Source organism: Euphorbia lathyris, chromosome 6, assembly GCF_963576675.1.
Source record: "Euphorbia lathyris chromosome 6, ddEupLath1.1, whole genome shotgun sequence".
NCBI classification, from domain to species: domain Eukaryota; kingdom Viridiplantae; phylum Streptophyta; class Magnoliopsida; order Malpighiales; family Euphorbiaceae; genus Euphorbia; species Euphorbia lathyris.
The window spans coordinates 17237157-17252993 of NC_088915.1; positions in this window are offsets into that span (position 1 = coordinate 17237157).

Below are 15837 nucleotides of genomic sequence, written 5' to 3' on the forward strand. Positions count from 1 at the left end.
CTTTGTCTCTAATGCAAAAGCTTTAGTTTGTCTGCTTCCCAAGGGTGCTTTTTTATCATTCGCAAATGATTCTCTGCAACTTTAGACTCTTTTGAACTCCAGTAATTCTTGAATGACATAGTATTGTGTTGAAAAACGAAGCTAAATAAAACAGAATTAATCAAGCAACCCCTTTGATATTATGAGCCATATCCAACATATTGCAACACAGGATAATTTTATCATTACTCTTTTCAAATATAGTTATGTTGTATACTGTCTGGTTCCGGCATCTATCCACCCCGAGCGTGGGGATGTTTTAGCAGCAGACCAGACGTAAGCGATTATGCAATATCTCAAAATTTTCTATGACTCATGCTCATCATTGAAGCTCTGTAGACTCAGTCTGTTGCGAATATTTTGCCCTCGATTCGATTGTCATTTGAGCCACCTGGTGCTTGTCATTATGTCCTACATTTTTTAGCTGATAACAATCTATTTCTGATTTCTGTTCCCCATTTTAATCTATCTTTGTTTACTGAGTGTATAGGTTCTTTCTATTTCTGATTTCATGTATCTGGAATTCTCATCTTCGTTACTAAATTTTGTTGTTATGGGAAGATAGATGAAGAGGTAACTCGAGGATAGGGGTGTGCATCGGTTCGGTTTAAACCGCATACTGAACCGAACAGATTGAATTCGGTTTTTCAGTTCGGTTTTTTAACAATTCGGTACGGTATCGGTTTTAACTTTAAGTGTATTTCGGTATTCGGTTCGGTTTGACAAAAAAATGTAAAAAACCCGAACCACATCGAATTACATATATTACATTCTTTTATATATATATACACGTATATTTGATTTTACAAGTTTAATTTTTTTATTATTATTATTGGGATAATAACCTAGTATAGATATATTTTAAAAGTATTCCAATTTTTGCTGTTGTTGAGGTGAATGTAATGAGAAAATATAGTGATTTGTATTTGTTATTTTTTATTTTTAACTTAATTCAGTTTGGTGTCGGTGTGAATTATTTTGATAATTTCGGTATTCGGTTTTTTCAGTTCGGTTCACATCCCTACTCGAGGACCAGTTTATAACCCGTCAAACCCATGTTGACACCCCTATAATTAATGGAGCTATGGAGTATCTAGGAAATTGTATGTTAAACATCCAAGTGATAATCTGGGTGTTTCTTTTCCTCGAATGATTCCTAGCTAAGGTTTCTTTATTTTCTATTTTGTTTCTTTCTTTATTTCCCTGTTAAAAATAAAAAAAAGTGTAAAAAAGAAATTAAAAATGGAACAATGGTCATTAAACGTTTAATCGGTATTTCATCGAGGTTGAACCATTTGAATTGATCTTAAAAATAACATTTTTATTACATTAAATATCCTATTTGAACTAAAAATTGCATAATGTAGGAGTTGTAATGAAATACACAATAGCTATAGCTTTTGTTTGCACTAAAAATAAAATTACAATAGCTATTATTTGCGCCAAAAATAAAAAAAAATTAAATAAACTTCCTGGTTTTATGAGAGAATTTTTTTTCTATGGGAAACATTTTGCTAAGGAAGACTTTTTAGAAAACTTTTTTAGTGTTTTTTGGTGCACGGTCTTTCTTTCTCAATGCACTTTATTTTTGCTGGTTTTCCTGGGGGAAACCAGGTGAAGACTTTAGGGTCTGCTTGGATTGAGGTTAGTGGAGGTTAATTAAAGGGAGATTATTTGTGTAACCTTGCTTGGGAAGGAGTTTAAATGGAGATTATGTTTCTAACCTTGCTTAACCTTGTTTGGGAAGGAGTTTAAGTTTAAATGAGGGTTAAATGAGGGTTAAATGGAGGTTCAAAAACCTCCAATTTCAGTCCCACCAAATTGGTGGGATCCGGAGGTTCTCTAATCTCCCTTCCCTTCCCCTCCCTTTAATTAACCTCCCCTCCCTTCCCTTCCCCTCCCTTTAATGAACCTTACGAAACTTTCATCCAAGCAGACCCTTAGGGAAACCATTTGAGGGAGATGTAAGGGAAACCATCTTGAGGAGATATGAAGGGAAACATCTAATGGGATGTAGGGATTGGGATAAAGGTTGAGAAAGAGATAGGGATAAAAGATTGTGATAAGGATAAAAATAAGATAGGATGAATTATTATGGGCGTTGTTAAACCTAGTCCCAAATTTCCACCCCCAGCCCCGTGAAAGGACGAAAATGCCCTTTCATGGGTTATGAGGTGAAAAAGTTATTTTTTTTGCCTTTCCTTCACGCGGGCGTGTGGCTATCACGCCTCACCGCGTGGTCGGGCGTGATAGCCACACGCCTCACCGTGTGGTCGGGCGTGATAGGCACACGTCCGATCACATGGAAAGGCGTGTGGCTATCACGTCCGATCACGTGGTGAGGCGTGATAGCCACACGCCCGATCACGCGGTGAGGCGTGATAGCCACACGCCCGCGTGACGGAAAGGCAAAAAAAAATAGGCCATTAAACCCGTAAATAGGCCGTTAAACGCGTAACTACAGAATTGTACTTAAAACCTATAAATACCATACAATTTTAACTAAAATCAGTAACAATAATATAAGTTCATGAATAAACATTATTAATTACAACACATAAAACTAATATAATCTAGTCCAAGCCGCTCTCCTTTCAGCGCATAGATTGTCCAAGTGACGAACACTTGGATCACGAAATATACGCCATTGGGTGGCAATGGGAGGCACTGGAAATCCAGGTCTTAAATAAAGACGTATGTAGTGTTGATAACTCCCCAAATGACAAATCACAATCTCTCGCTCTGGTGGTCTTCCATCATCCGAACGCATCGGCAGCATAGTGCAACATCCTAACTGTGATGTAGTAAAAAGGAATATTACTGCATTCAAAACAGATGCAGCAGCATATAAGTCATCTGGACTCACCATCCAGTGGGACTCACCACACCCCGCTCCTGCCCATCTAATATGCGTGAGGGCAACATCGAATCCGTTCCCGAACACTGGCGCATACAGATCACGGTTTGCCCGCATCTCATTCTCTATGAGCACTCTCATCAGCTTCCACTCCTCCTGGTTATAGGTGATGGCATCGGCTAATACACGAAATCCACAGTTACCATCTGCTACAACATCATGGTATCAAGTAATAAATGGTACGATGAGCCCTTGAACCCGATGTAAATGGTGGTAACCGGCGATATCCGCATCAAATCCGGCTGAAAATATTAATATATGAAATTCGTGAGCGATAATATATTTACTTTAACTTCAACATATATATTAAAAAATAAAATATACCCGGCATCTCGTTGTTATGCACAGATGAGGATGAGGATCGGCCTCGACTACGACTACTCCTCGAACCTGAGGACCGTGCACGACCTCGTGGTGCCTGACTGTACTCCCATGCACTCGGATTTCGTTTCGTTGATGAATTCCGCTTTGGTCTACCCCTAACAGTGTCTTTAACCTCAGGTTCTTTGAAGCCACTTTGATCCGGGTTTATCTGATCATGAATCATCATCGATATGCTACGCACCATTGAAAGATCTAATTTTTCAACCTTTTCCACAAGAGAGTGAAAAAACCGGTGATCCTCAGACCCGTCAGCAAATACGGGAGCAGTAACTGGTATGTCACTCAAACCTTCAAACGCAAGAGATCTCCAAAAAGGATGGATGCGGTCAGCACAGACCGATGTGTCCGTGTCAATATACGTTTTAAGCTCACATGCACACGGAATGCCATGAGTCATGGGCAACACGCATCCGCATTCACTTACCACATCCATACTCAATCTGCGCATACGCTTGAGCTCATCATTCAGTACACGCAAGCAGTAATGTGAAACGTGTAAGTCGAGATACTCGAAAGGTTCTTTACAATGAGCCACCGCAGATCTTCTTCTCGAGTCCTCGAGTGAGTATCTGATTATATACAGTAAAGGATTACAAAACTAATATATTACAATTTAAAAGATTAAATTAAATAACAGAATAAATGTCTTACTTGATCGCATCGATCTGAGCCTCAATGTCCTTGTGCACCTTCGCCCACACTGTATCGAGTGCACCAGTAGATGAATTCAACCACTGTTTCAACTATGCATGTGAACTCTCCACTCGACAGGTTGTGGTGTTTCCTAAGTGCAACACCTTGTTCGTCCATGCTCGACAGAACTTCTCTTTATGCACTAGCCATGTGGTCTCCACGTACTCTATCACACGAGGCCAGTTGGCAGTAGTATGCTTCATGGCTACCACTGCCGCCTCATAATCGGCTATTGTTGGGGCTTCAATTATACGTTTCCATTTGGAATTCTTAAAAAGTTCACCAAAAACCTTCATTCCACACAACTTGCCTACTCTATCCTCCACATCTTTATTAATATGCCATGTGCATAATAAATGATGACTATGAGGAAATACCTCACGAACCGGTCTCATCAGTCCTAACTCTCGGTCTGTAGCAATGGCTATCGGATGCACATCAGGTTGGAGCAAAAGCTTCAATTTTTGTAACACCCACATATAACTTCCCTCAGTTTCATCCTTCATGATTGCATAGGCGATCAAAAAGTTTTTGTTTGAAGGCGTCATTCCAATGATCTCAAAAAATGGCATTTTATACTTGTTTGTTTTATATATTGAATCCATACCAACAAACAAGTAATAAGATCGGAACAGTGTGATCGATGTAGGATGTGCCATAAATAAGTGAGTCACAACATTGCTGCCTGGCACCGCTTGCGTCCAATGTACGTATTCCTTATCTATAGCAAGCCAATAAAACTGACTGATTACATCCCGACCCTCAAAGCTTTCAGTCCTGATTTTCTCCCTGTAGTTATAGACATGTCTTTGTGTCAGGCAATCCTCCAGATGTTTTTCTTTGATTGTAGCAAAAATAGCACAAGGCTTAGCTTGAGCTGCATTCATTTCACGAACAAGTTTTTTGGAACCCGGGTTTAGTCCGCTCATCTGTCTGTAGCCCTGACGATATACAGCCAACTGATGACAGTGTTGTCCTCTATCTCCAGCAATCCCATTCACCACCCAACCGCCTAACTCAACGATTTCCAGAACCTTTATCTGGAATTTGCAACCACAGTATTTTGTTTTTGTATCCATCCGTACTACTTCCTCCATATCCATATCCCTTTTCCTTCTATAATTCTTAATACCACGACCAATATCCATTTTGACTTGCCCCCTGTCTTATGCGACGTTGTGGTTAACTCGAAGCCGATCCCAATTGCCGTCTGTTTTGCCCAGTTAACAGCTTCATGGTATGTTTGAAACGTTTGTTTGGGAAAAAACTGCGAACTGTAATCAATGCCGTTTCCGCCAAAATCTTCTAACGAAACCTCCTGCAAATGATAAATAACGAACATTACATTCCAACACGTGATATTTCTACAGCGTTTCGGTATCTAAACCCGAAAATTCGTCAGAAATAAGCTCGGGCGTGTGAGCAACACGCCCTACCACATGGTGGGGCGTATGAGCATCACGCCTCACCATGTGGTGGGGCGTATGGGCATCACGCCTCACCACATAGTGGGGCGTATGCACATCACGTCCCACCTCATGGTGGGGCGTATGAACATCAGGCCTCACCATGCGGTGGGGCGTAATATTCAAACGCCCCACCACATGGTGAGCCGTGATGCTCACACGCCCGAGGGCCGAACCACTGATTTTTTATTTAAAAAATTTACAGAAATCAATGGAAGTTTAATCGGAAAAATACCTCGACTTCAGGGACAGCGTCACTCTCGTCTCTTTCCGGTGATAACGGATTGCTCTCCATCAAACGTGTTGTCTTTGATTTCGGATCAAAATGTATTTGGGAGAGTTTGAGAGAGTTTAGGAGGGTTTGAGATTTTCAATTTTTGGTTAAAGGACGGTTACGTCTTTTTTCGGGGCTGGAAGTGTGAAATTGGGGCTGGGTATAGTAATCCACATTATTATCCCATGTTTGATATGTAGGATATGAATATGGATAAAATAATTCATTTTACTATATTACCCATATCCAAATTTAAATAGAAAGTATATATTATTGTAGTATCAACGTGGACTGTAATTAATTAAATTTAATCTATCAACCTAAATTGAGAAATACTCGAAACATTGTATTAAATTTTTAAAATACAAAAAATAAAATAACTTGAGAAATACTTGGAACATTACATTAAATTTTCAAAATACAAAAAAAATGGAATAACTTGAGAAATGCTTGGAACAATTTATTAAAGGTTCAAAACATAAAAAATGGAATAACTAATATATTTAAAATGATAGATTAAATTTAATTAATTTTATTCGATATTGATACTACAATAATATATATACAAACTTAGGTTTTTAAAAATTCAAAGATTAAAATTAACAATATTTGGAACACCCTACTAAAATTTCAAAACACAACAAATGCAATAAATAATAAAATTTGAAGGACAAGTTAGACTTTTCCATCTAAATAAGTTATCCTCGTATCTTATACCACCACCCTCTAGGTATAACTTTAGTAGGATAAGAGACTTATCTCTCTTGTCTCACTCTCCTATCTCTCAAACAAACACGAGATAACTTATTTCGTCTTTTCTTATCTTTATCCCACTTTCTATATCCCTTCTAACAAACACCCCGTAAGGGTAACCGTCATGTAGTTAACCTCACGGAAAGCTGAGGTGAACTTAGGGGAAAGCTACTGAGTGAACTTCAAGAAGACCTAAAGTAAACCTAAGTAGGAACTAGGAGGCCTTTTAATATGAATTAAAAAGCAAGAAAGTTAGAAAATGCTAGAGTTAATCCATCATGGAAGTCATTGAAATCACAAATGGAGTGGAGAATGTAGATTAATGGAAACAAGTAGGAAGTTACTCCCAATATCTATCAAAGGCATAAATCACAATAAAAAAGAGTCTTAACTCAACACACACTCAAACAGAAATTTAACATATTTTCTTCAGACTTCATTAATCTTACTTCAGCAATCTTACGTTCATTTTTAATAATTGTAATATTTTTCAATTTTCAATAAAATACTTCATTTTTTTCCGGTCTCAAGTTTGATACTTAGAAGTTACAGACTGCACTCAAATTAATTTTACAGTTTGAGAATACTATAATTCTCTGACACGCTTGCAATTTCATCAAAAGAGCCAAAAATTTACATTATTTTTTCATAATGAAATACCTATTAGCTATATTATTTTTGTCATATAAAATCATAAATACATCACTTATTATTTTATTTACAAATTTAAGTAATGGGTGTTATGAAAAAACGTGTAAATTCTCATTACGAGTAGCTTGTTTTTTTTATTGTTAATAATCATTATCCACAAATATTAATAAACGATAAAAAAAATAGGGAAAAATCAGAAAACAAAAAAGAGAAGAGAAGCAAAAAAAAAAAAAAAAGAAAAACATGAAAAATATGAAAATGGAGAAAAATAGGAAAATAATAGTTTTCATTTTTTATTTTTTTTCCGTTTTCCTCTTTCTCTTTCATTTTTTCCATATTTTCTCATCTTTCTTGTTTCTTTTTTCCGTATCGTCTTTTTTGAGAATATTTTATAATTAGGTTTAACTAGACAAACACATATATTATGAGCGACTCTTAGGGAAGCCGATCTATACGCCCTCTTAGGGTTTTCCATTTAGGAAGGACTCTAATCGAAAAATAAGGTGGACTAGATGAAATGGACCCGACCAATAAAAAATGAGATGTATATAATCTTATTGAGAAATATTCAGATTAGAGGATAATGTTGTACAATTGTCATCTTTTTATTAATAAAGACCATTCGACCGAGACCATAGTAGAATTTCCTAATCCAAATTATATATATATATATATATATATATATATATATATATATATATGGGTAAGATCCAGTGTGACATAACAAAACTACGTAGTTTTGATGATAATTGAAAAAGGCAAGGTGACAAATTTGTAAATAAAAGGAAAGCGAAAATTGTTTTATTTTTTTCTTTAAAATGCATTTTCCTAACTTTTCCAACCTTGTTTTTCAAAAACTTTTATACCGTTGGACTCGTCTTAATTAGACGGTCATTTTAAGATCCCAAAAGCTCGGGTAAAAAAAATTCCGGTGAATAGAATCCGGCGATCTGATTTTTTTTGTGAGAAATAAATGTCCAAAAAATTCTCAAAAAATTTCAGAAAATGTAAAACCTTATTCTGAGAAACTTTAATTCTTGACTCAAATTGATATTCCTTACGGTTTAGTCCCAAATCAATGGAATCCGGCGGTTAGATGGGGTTTTCCGATAAAAAACCCGAAAGTACCCAGAAAATTCTCAAACAATTCCAGAAAATGTAAAACATTATTTGGAGAAACTTTAATTCTTGAGTCGAAGTAGGATTTCTTACGGTTTAGTCCTAATAAAACTTTTTACTTAATTTTATCCATTTTACATCCTTCAACAATTTATTGGGTTAAAACCATAAGAAATCCCTCTTTGGACCAAGAATTAAAGTTTCTTAAAATAATATTTTACATTTTCTAGAATTTTTTAGAATTTTTTGGGCACTTTTGTTTCTCGCCAGAAAATGCCCACCCGTATTCCGTTCACCAGAATTTTTTTTACTTGAGATTCAGGGATCTTAAAATGACCATCTAATTTAGACGAGTCTAATAGTATAAATTTTTTTAAAAAACGAGGTTAGAAATGTCGGAAAAATGTATTATAAAGAAAAGAAATAAAACATTTTTCTGTTGGAACAATATAAGTATTATGTTGGAACAAATGGTACACTGATTTGGAACAATGTAAGTAGGATAAAAAATGTGTCCATAAAATTATTAAAAAAATTTCAAAACATATAAAACATCATTTTAAGAAACTTTAATTCTTGGCTCAAAGCGAGATTCCTTATAGTTTTGACCCAATAAATTGTTGAAGCATGTAAAATGGATAAAATTAAGGAATAAGTTTTATTGGGATTAAACCGTAAGAAATCCCGCTTCGATCCAAGAATTAAAATTTCTTAGAATAATGTTTTACATTTTCTAGAATTTTTTGAGAATTTTCTGGGCATTTTTTTTTCTCGTCAGAAAACGTCTATCCGGACGGAATTTTTTTTACTTGAACTTCAAGGATCTTAAAATGACCGTCTAATTTAGACAAGTCTAATAGTATAAAAATTTTCGAAAAATGAGGTTAGAAATGTCGGAAAAATGTATTTTAAAGAAAACAAATAAAACAATTTTCTCTATCCTCTCTTTCTTTTTATTTACAAATTTGCCACCTTGCCCTTTTTAATTATCATCAAAACTACGTAGTTTTGTTATGTCACATAATAAGCTCTTTGTCACACCCTAACCCCTTGTCACACTGGATCTCACTCTTTTATATATATATATATATATATATATATATATATATATATATATATATATATATAATATGAAACTTATTTTATTTACAACACAATGAGATCTTAATTGTTAAAAATTATCAATATAAATAATAATAAGGGTTGGTTATATGAAAATCACAAATCCTAATAATATCTACTTCTTAATCAATGTTGATAATCTAATCCTTAATATATCAAAACCATTAATTTTATTTTACAAATGTCAAGTGGTTTTTTTTAAGGTGGTTTCCTTATTCCTAGGATAGAAAAAAACGTGGATTCTAAAAAAAAACTGTCAAAAGTAATTTTCTAATTACAAGTTTTTTTTTTGTTGCTTTTGTAAATTTATAGTCATAGATAATAGTTAACTGATTTTTTTATATCTATGTATTATGTCAAATTACTTATATGTTTTTTACTTAATTATTTATATAATATTTTAAATCCTGAACATATATTTATATCCTAGAAAAATTTAAAAACCCTAAAATTTAAAGTAAATCTTATACCGTACAAATAAGTCATAGACCTTATGTCACGTCCGTGTCTAAATTTCTAGACTTTATATCTAGATATTAATATATATTATAATTATGGGGTATGTGATTTTTATTTGGTGTTATAGAAAAAATTTGGAGTTAATTCGATGCGTTTAGATGTAAATTAAAAGTTTAGGGTAATTATTAAAAGATTATATAAAGATGGAGGACCAAAAGGGATATTTGCCAGTTTTGGGATATATATCCCAAACCTTCCCGTATGATCCACCACCATCATCATCTTTACTTTTTTCTTTTTCTTTTTCTTTCTGCTTCTTCTGCAGATTCATCGATCCGAACCGTTTCTCCACCGTTTCTTTGATTTACGGATATTCGACCGTCTGAATCACTCGAAATTAGAATTATAGCATCCTTATGTATAGATCTAAGTCCTAACCGAAGAGTTTTTGAGTTTCGGCAGTGTTTGGAGGGAAATGTCTTAGACAGAGTTTAGAGGCAAATTGAATGAGTTTGTGGTCTTTAATTAGTAGCCAAGGTAAGTAACTATCAATTATATTTTGAGTTTTATGTATATAGATATATATATAATCAAAGAAGTTTCAGAAATTGATATTTGAAGGTTCTGCAGGAATTTAATAAAATTGGGATTTTTCACGATTTTGCTTTTTATTGTGAAATTATGGTTCAAATGAAGCTATTGACTATGCTTCTATGTGAATTTCAGATTTTACTTGATTATGTTGATTTAAGGCTTAATTTGGTTGATTTACATATATACATATATGTTTTTGGTTTCAATATATATCAATATTGAATAAAAATGAATTTGATGATTTCTTACGAATCGTTTTTGGATTGAGAAATCTGTTGCGGTTATTGTTGTTATTATTTTGGGTTGAAGTCCAAATATGATTTTTATGATACAAAAGGGCTAATTGAAGCCAAATGATTTTTGGTTATCAAATAGTTTGGAATTTGATTGTGAAAGGATATTTGAGCACGTTATGATTTTATATCCATCGAGAGTTATCCGGATCGGTGGTTCTATATTTGAAGACCATGTTCAGTGAGGGACATGGCCTGTGTACACAGTCTAAAGACCTATTGGGTATGGCAGTGAAGTGTTGGGTAAGACCATATGGGATAGGCAATGTTAAGAGACGTCTCGACTATATATGTGGTTATGGATTGATACTTAAGGGGGGAAACTCGTGGATGGATACAATGTTTTAAATTCATTTGGATTATGTTTTCGGTTATGATTGATTTTGATATAAGGTTTTACGTTTGATTAAATACAAGTTGGTTTGATAAAACACTTATTTGATTACAATATTTTATAAGGTTTTGATTAAATCCCTTTATCAATGTATATGTGTAGCTATGTTAAGTAAAGTTGGTTTTTATAGCTGATAGTTTCTTACTGAGATTTTTGTCTCACGTTTTTAAATGTTTTAATGTTTTTAGGTGAGAAAGTGCAGGATATATAGAAGGTTACCGACCGTTTAGGCGGGGTTTGGAAGTTGGCTGCTTATTGTGAGAATTATGGTTAGAACGTTGGTAGTTCAATTGTAATATAATGGCGTTGGATAATTTGGAGACTCTTAAGTATTGATTATGATCTTTCTATTTCACGTCCGATGCCGATTAAGGTCGTCTAGGGTCGGGTGTGACAGTTTGGTATCAGAGCTCTAGGTTAAATTCTTCGGACCTAAGGTTGATAATAATTGAGGAATATCGATATTTGGTGATAGCTAAGAAATAATCGATAGTAATTGAGGAATATGAATATTTGGTGATAGCTAAGAAATAATCGATAGTAATTGAGGAATATCGATATTTGGTGATAGCTAAGAAATAATTTGGAATGTTTCGAGAATTTAGTAACTAGCTAATGAGGTGTAAAAATGAGATCTGAAATTTAAATTACTGTTTTATTGGTGAACTTCATGGAGTTGAGGTTTAGAATTATTGAGAGTTATATAAATGATGTTTAGAGAGATACCGATGTTAGTGATCAATGAGAAGTAAAGTGGGAGAATATATTTGGAGTTCATGATTTGATGATTAAATATGAAAATTTGGTAAGCTTAAATAGTGTTTGGGGAAATACTTAAGAGATGAATTTTGAGGACAAATCTTAAGCACAGTTTGAGGTAGGAAATTGAGTGATAAATATGATATAAGAGGATATATATATTGAGAATTGAAGTTTTGTAGTACATATATTGTTAATAGAAGTTATTTTTAGTTGAAGTTTGTGTGATTATGGTTTAAGTTTATATAAGGATCAAATTGAGTGTTTATAGGTCAAATAAGAAAATCGAATGATTTATAGATTTATTGAATTTTATGGGTGTAAAGATATTATTTGGAGTTTGGAGGGAAAAAAAAACATTGATTATCGTAATTTAGGTACTCTATCTTCCTTGGGTATACGGTTTTATGGTTTGGAGAAGAGATTGAAGTTTTAAGGATTATAGTCTAAATTGACATAAAGATCAAATTGAGTAGTTATAGATTAAATAAAGAAATTGAATGACATTATAAAAAAATTTAGGCTTTTATTGTGTTTGAGGATATTGCTTGGACATTTCAAAAACTTTCACATTGCGATTTAAGTAAATCGTATTTGTTATCCATATAGTTTGATGAGAAACTTAAATTTATTTGGAGTTATTAATGGGATGTAGGATGATGGGTATAAGAATGATCTATATTGGTTTTTCTTATATAAGGATTTGATTAAAGAGGTTTTACGAAAATAAATAAGTCAAGGTGATATTCATAGAGGAAATATGTTATCGATATAAGGTTTATATTTGATTGATGATGATGACTTGAAGTTCTTATTCATCATGATTGGAGTGAAAAATTAAATTATAGATATAAGTATTATTATTATGATGAAGTAAGATTATATGCTGATGCAAATCATTGATTCAGATTATTTAAAGGTTAAGAAAAATATAATATCGTACATATTAGCGGTTCAAAACTGCTATTTTTGAAGTCTATAGAACTTGGAGATAGGTGAAATAGATTTGATTGATATGCAATTGATGAAATCAATTGTGATTTAAATCTAGTAAAGTGAGATTTGGTTTAATGATAGGAAGATATGAATATAAAGTGTATCATATTATATAAAATTGAATATATGATATTTGGAGTTTTATTGTGGATTTATTGGTGATGGAATTAACTAGGTTGAAGTTTAGAGTTACTAAGAGTTATGTATAAATAATTATTACAGTGATGTGGAGATGGATAATGATGAAGTTAATGGAAGGAAACATTAGAATTTATAGTCTTATGATGATTATAGGAATCTTGATAATTTGAAATAATTTTGTGATCTTGGAGATTATTTGAGGAAGAAAATTTAGATTATAGAATGTGAATTTCGAGGACGAAATTTTTTAAGGTGGGGAGAATTGTCACGTCCGTGTCTAAATTTCTAGACTTTATATCTAGATTTTAATATATATTATAATTATGGGGTATGTGATTTTTATTTGGTGTTATAGGAAAAATTTGGAGTTAATTCGATGCGTTTAGGTGTAAATTAAAAGTTTAGGGTAATTATTAAAAGATTATATAAAGATGGAGGACCAAAAGGGATATTTGCCAGTTTTGGGATATATATCCCAAACCTTCCCGTATGATCCACCACCATCATCATCTTTACTTTTTTCTTTTTCTTTTTCTTTCTGCTTCTTCTGCAGATTCATCGATCCGAACCGTTTCTCCACCGTTTCTTTGATTTACGGATATTCGACCGTCTGAATCACTCGAAATTAGAATTATAGCATCCTTATGTATAGATCTAAGTCCTAACCGAAGAGTTTTTGAGTTTCGGCAGTGTTTGGAGGGAAATGTCTTAGACAGAGTTTAGAGGCAAATTGAATGAGTTTGTGGTCTTTAATTAGTAGCCAAGGTAAGTAACTATCAATTATATTTTGAGTTTTATGTATATAGATATATATATAATCAAAGAAGTTTCAGAAATTGATATTTGAAGGTTCTGCAGGAATTTAATAAAATTGGGATTTTTCACGATTTTGCTTTTTATTGTGAAATTATGGTTCAAATGAAGCTATTGACTATGCTTCTATGTGAATTTCAGATTTTACTTGATTATGTTGATTTAAGGCTTAATTTGGTTGATTTACATATATACATATATGTTTTTGGTTTCAATATATATCAATATTGAATAAAAATGAATTTGATGATTTCTTAGGAATCGTTTTTGGATTGAGAAATCTGTTGCGGTTATTGTTGTTATTATTTTGGGTTGAAGTCCAAATATGATTTTTATGATACAAAAGGGCTAATTGAAGCCAAATGATTTTTGGTTATCAAATAGTTTGGAATTTGATTGTGAAAGGATATTTGAGCACGTTATGATTTTATATCCATCGAGAGTTATCCGGATCGGTGGTTCTATATTTGAAGACCATGTTCAGTGAGGGACATGGCCTGTGTACACAGTCTAAAGACCTATTGGGTATGGCAGTGAAGTGTTGGGTAAGACCATATGGGATAGGCAATGTTAAGAGACGTCTCGACTATATATGTGGTTATGGATTGATACTTAAGGGGGAAAACTCGAGGATGGATACAATGTTTTAAATTCATTTGGATTATGTTTTCGGTTATGATTGATTTTGATATAAGGTTTTACGTTTGATTAAATACAAGTTGGTTTGATAAAACACTTATTTGATTACAATATTTTATAAGGTTTTGATTAAATCCCTTTATCAATGTATATGTGTAGCTATGTTAAGTAAAGTTGGTTTTTATAGCTGATAGTTTCTTACTGAGATTTTTGTCTCACGTTTTTAAATGTTTTAATGTTTTTAGGTGAGAAAGTGCAGGATATATAGAAGGTTACCGACCGTTTAGGCGGGGTTTGGAAGTTGGCTGCTTATTGTGAGAATTATGGTTAGAACTTTGGTAGTTCAATTGTAATATAATGGCATTGGATAATTTGGAGACTCTTAAGTATTGATTATGATCTTTCTATTTCACGCCCGATGCCGATTAAGGTCGTCTAGGGTCGGGTGTGACACCTTAACTTGTCCAAATTGGTTATTTTATCTCCCAACTCATCAAATGTCCTATTTACCCTTTTAACTCCATAAAAGTGGTATTTCTCACCCCTTACGATCCTACGTGGCAGTAACTTTGTGTGTGTGTGCAACAAAAGCATAAAACGCGTGGATGTGGAAAATTGGACACTAACAGTAAGAAATTATTTTTTTTATAAAAATCCCTAAAATCTAACATCCAAATCCCTAATTCCTATTTCCTAGCCGATTCCGCTTCTTTCTTCTTAATTCCTGTTGAATATAATCTTCTTCATTCATGTTCTATCTCATTCATTACTTGATTTAATGGTTAAGTGTTTTGTTCATCATCTGCAATTCGAATCTTTTCCATTAATTTCGAAATTTCAGCTCCAAATCCTGTCATGACAAGCGATAAGGTATGCTATTGTGGTGAAACGACTGATCTGGAGGTATGTTATTAACCGAATTTGACACGTGACATTTGAGAAATCAGACTTCAAGCGCGTACCTTACACCGGTCAATTCTAACCTTCGAGAATGAAAATGGAGGGATGAGAAATACCACTTTTATAGAGTTAAGATGGTAAATAGGATATTCGATGAGTTGGAGGGTAATTAGACTAGTTGAGGGGATGAGAAATGCCCTTTTATGGAGTTAATGAGGTAAATAAGACATTCAATAAATTGGGGGAATAAAATAACCAATTTGGATAAGTTGAGGGAACCGGAGAAGCATGAGACCAATATAAAATGTTAGTTATTTGGTTTGAGGTATTATTTAGTACTCACTCCGTTTCATATGTCGTTTTAAAAAGTTGCATATAAATTAAAGATATTAAAAAAAGACATTGTTGCCCCTTATTTCTTGATTCTACTA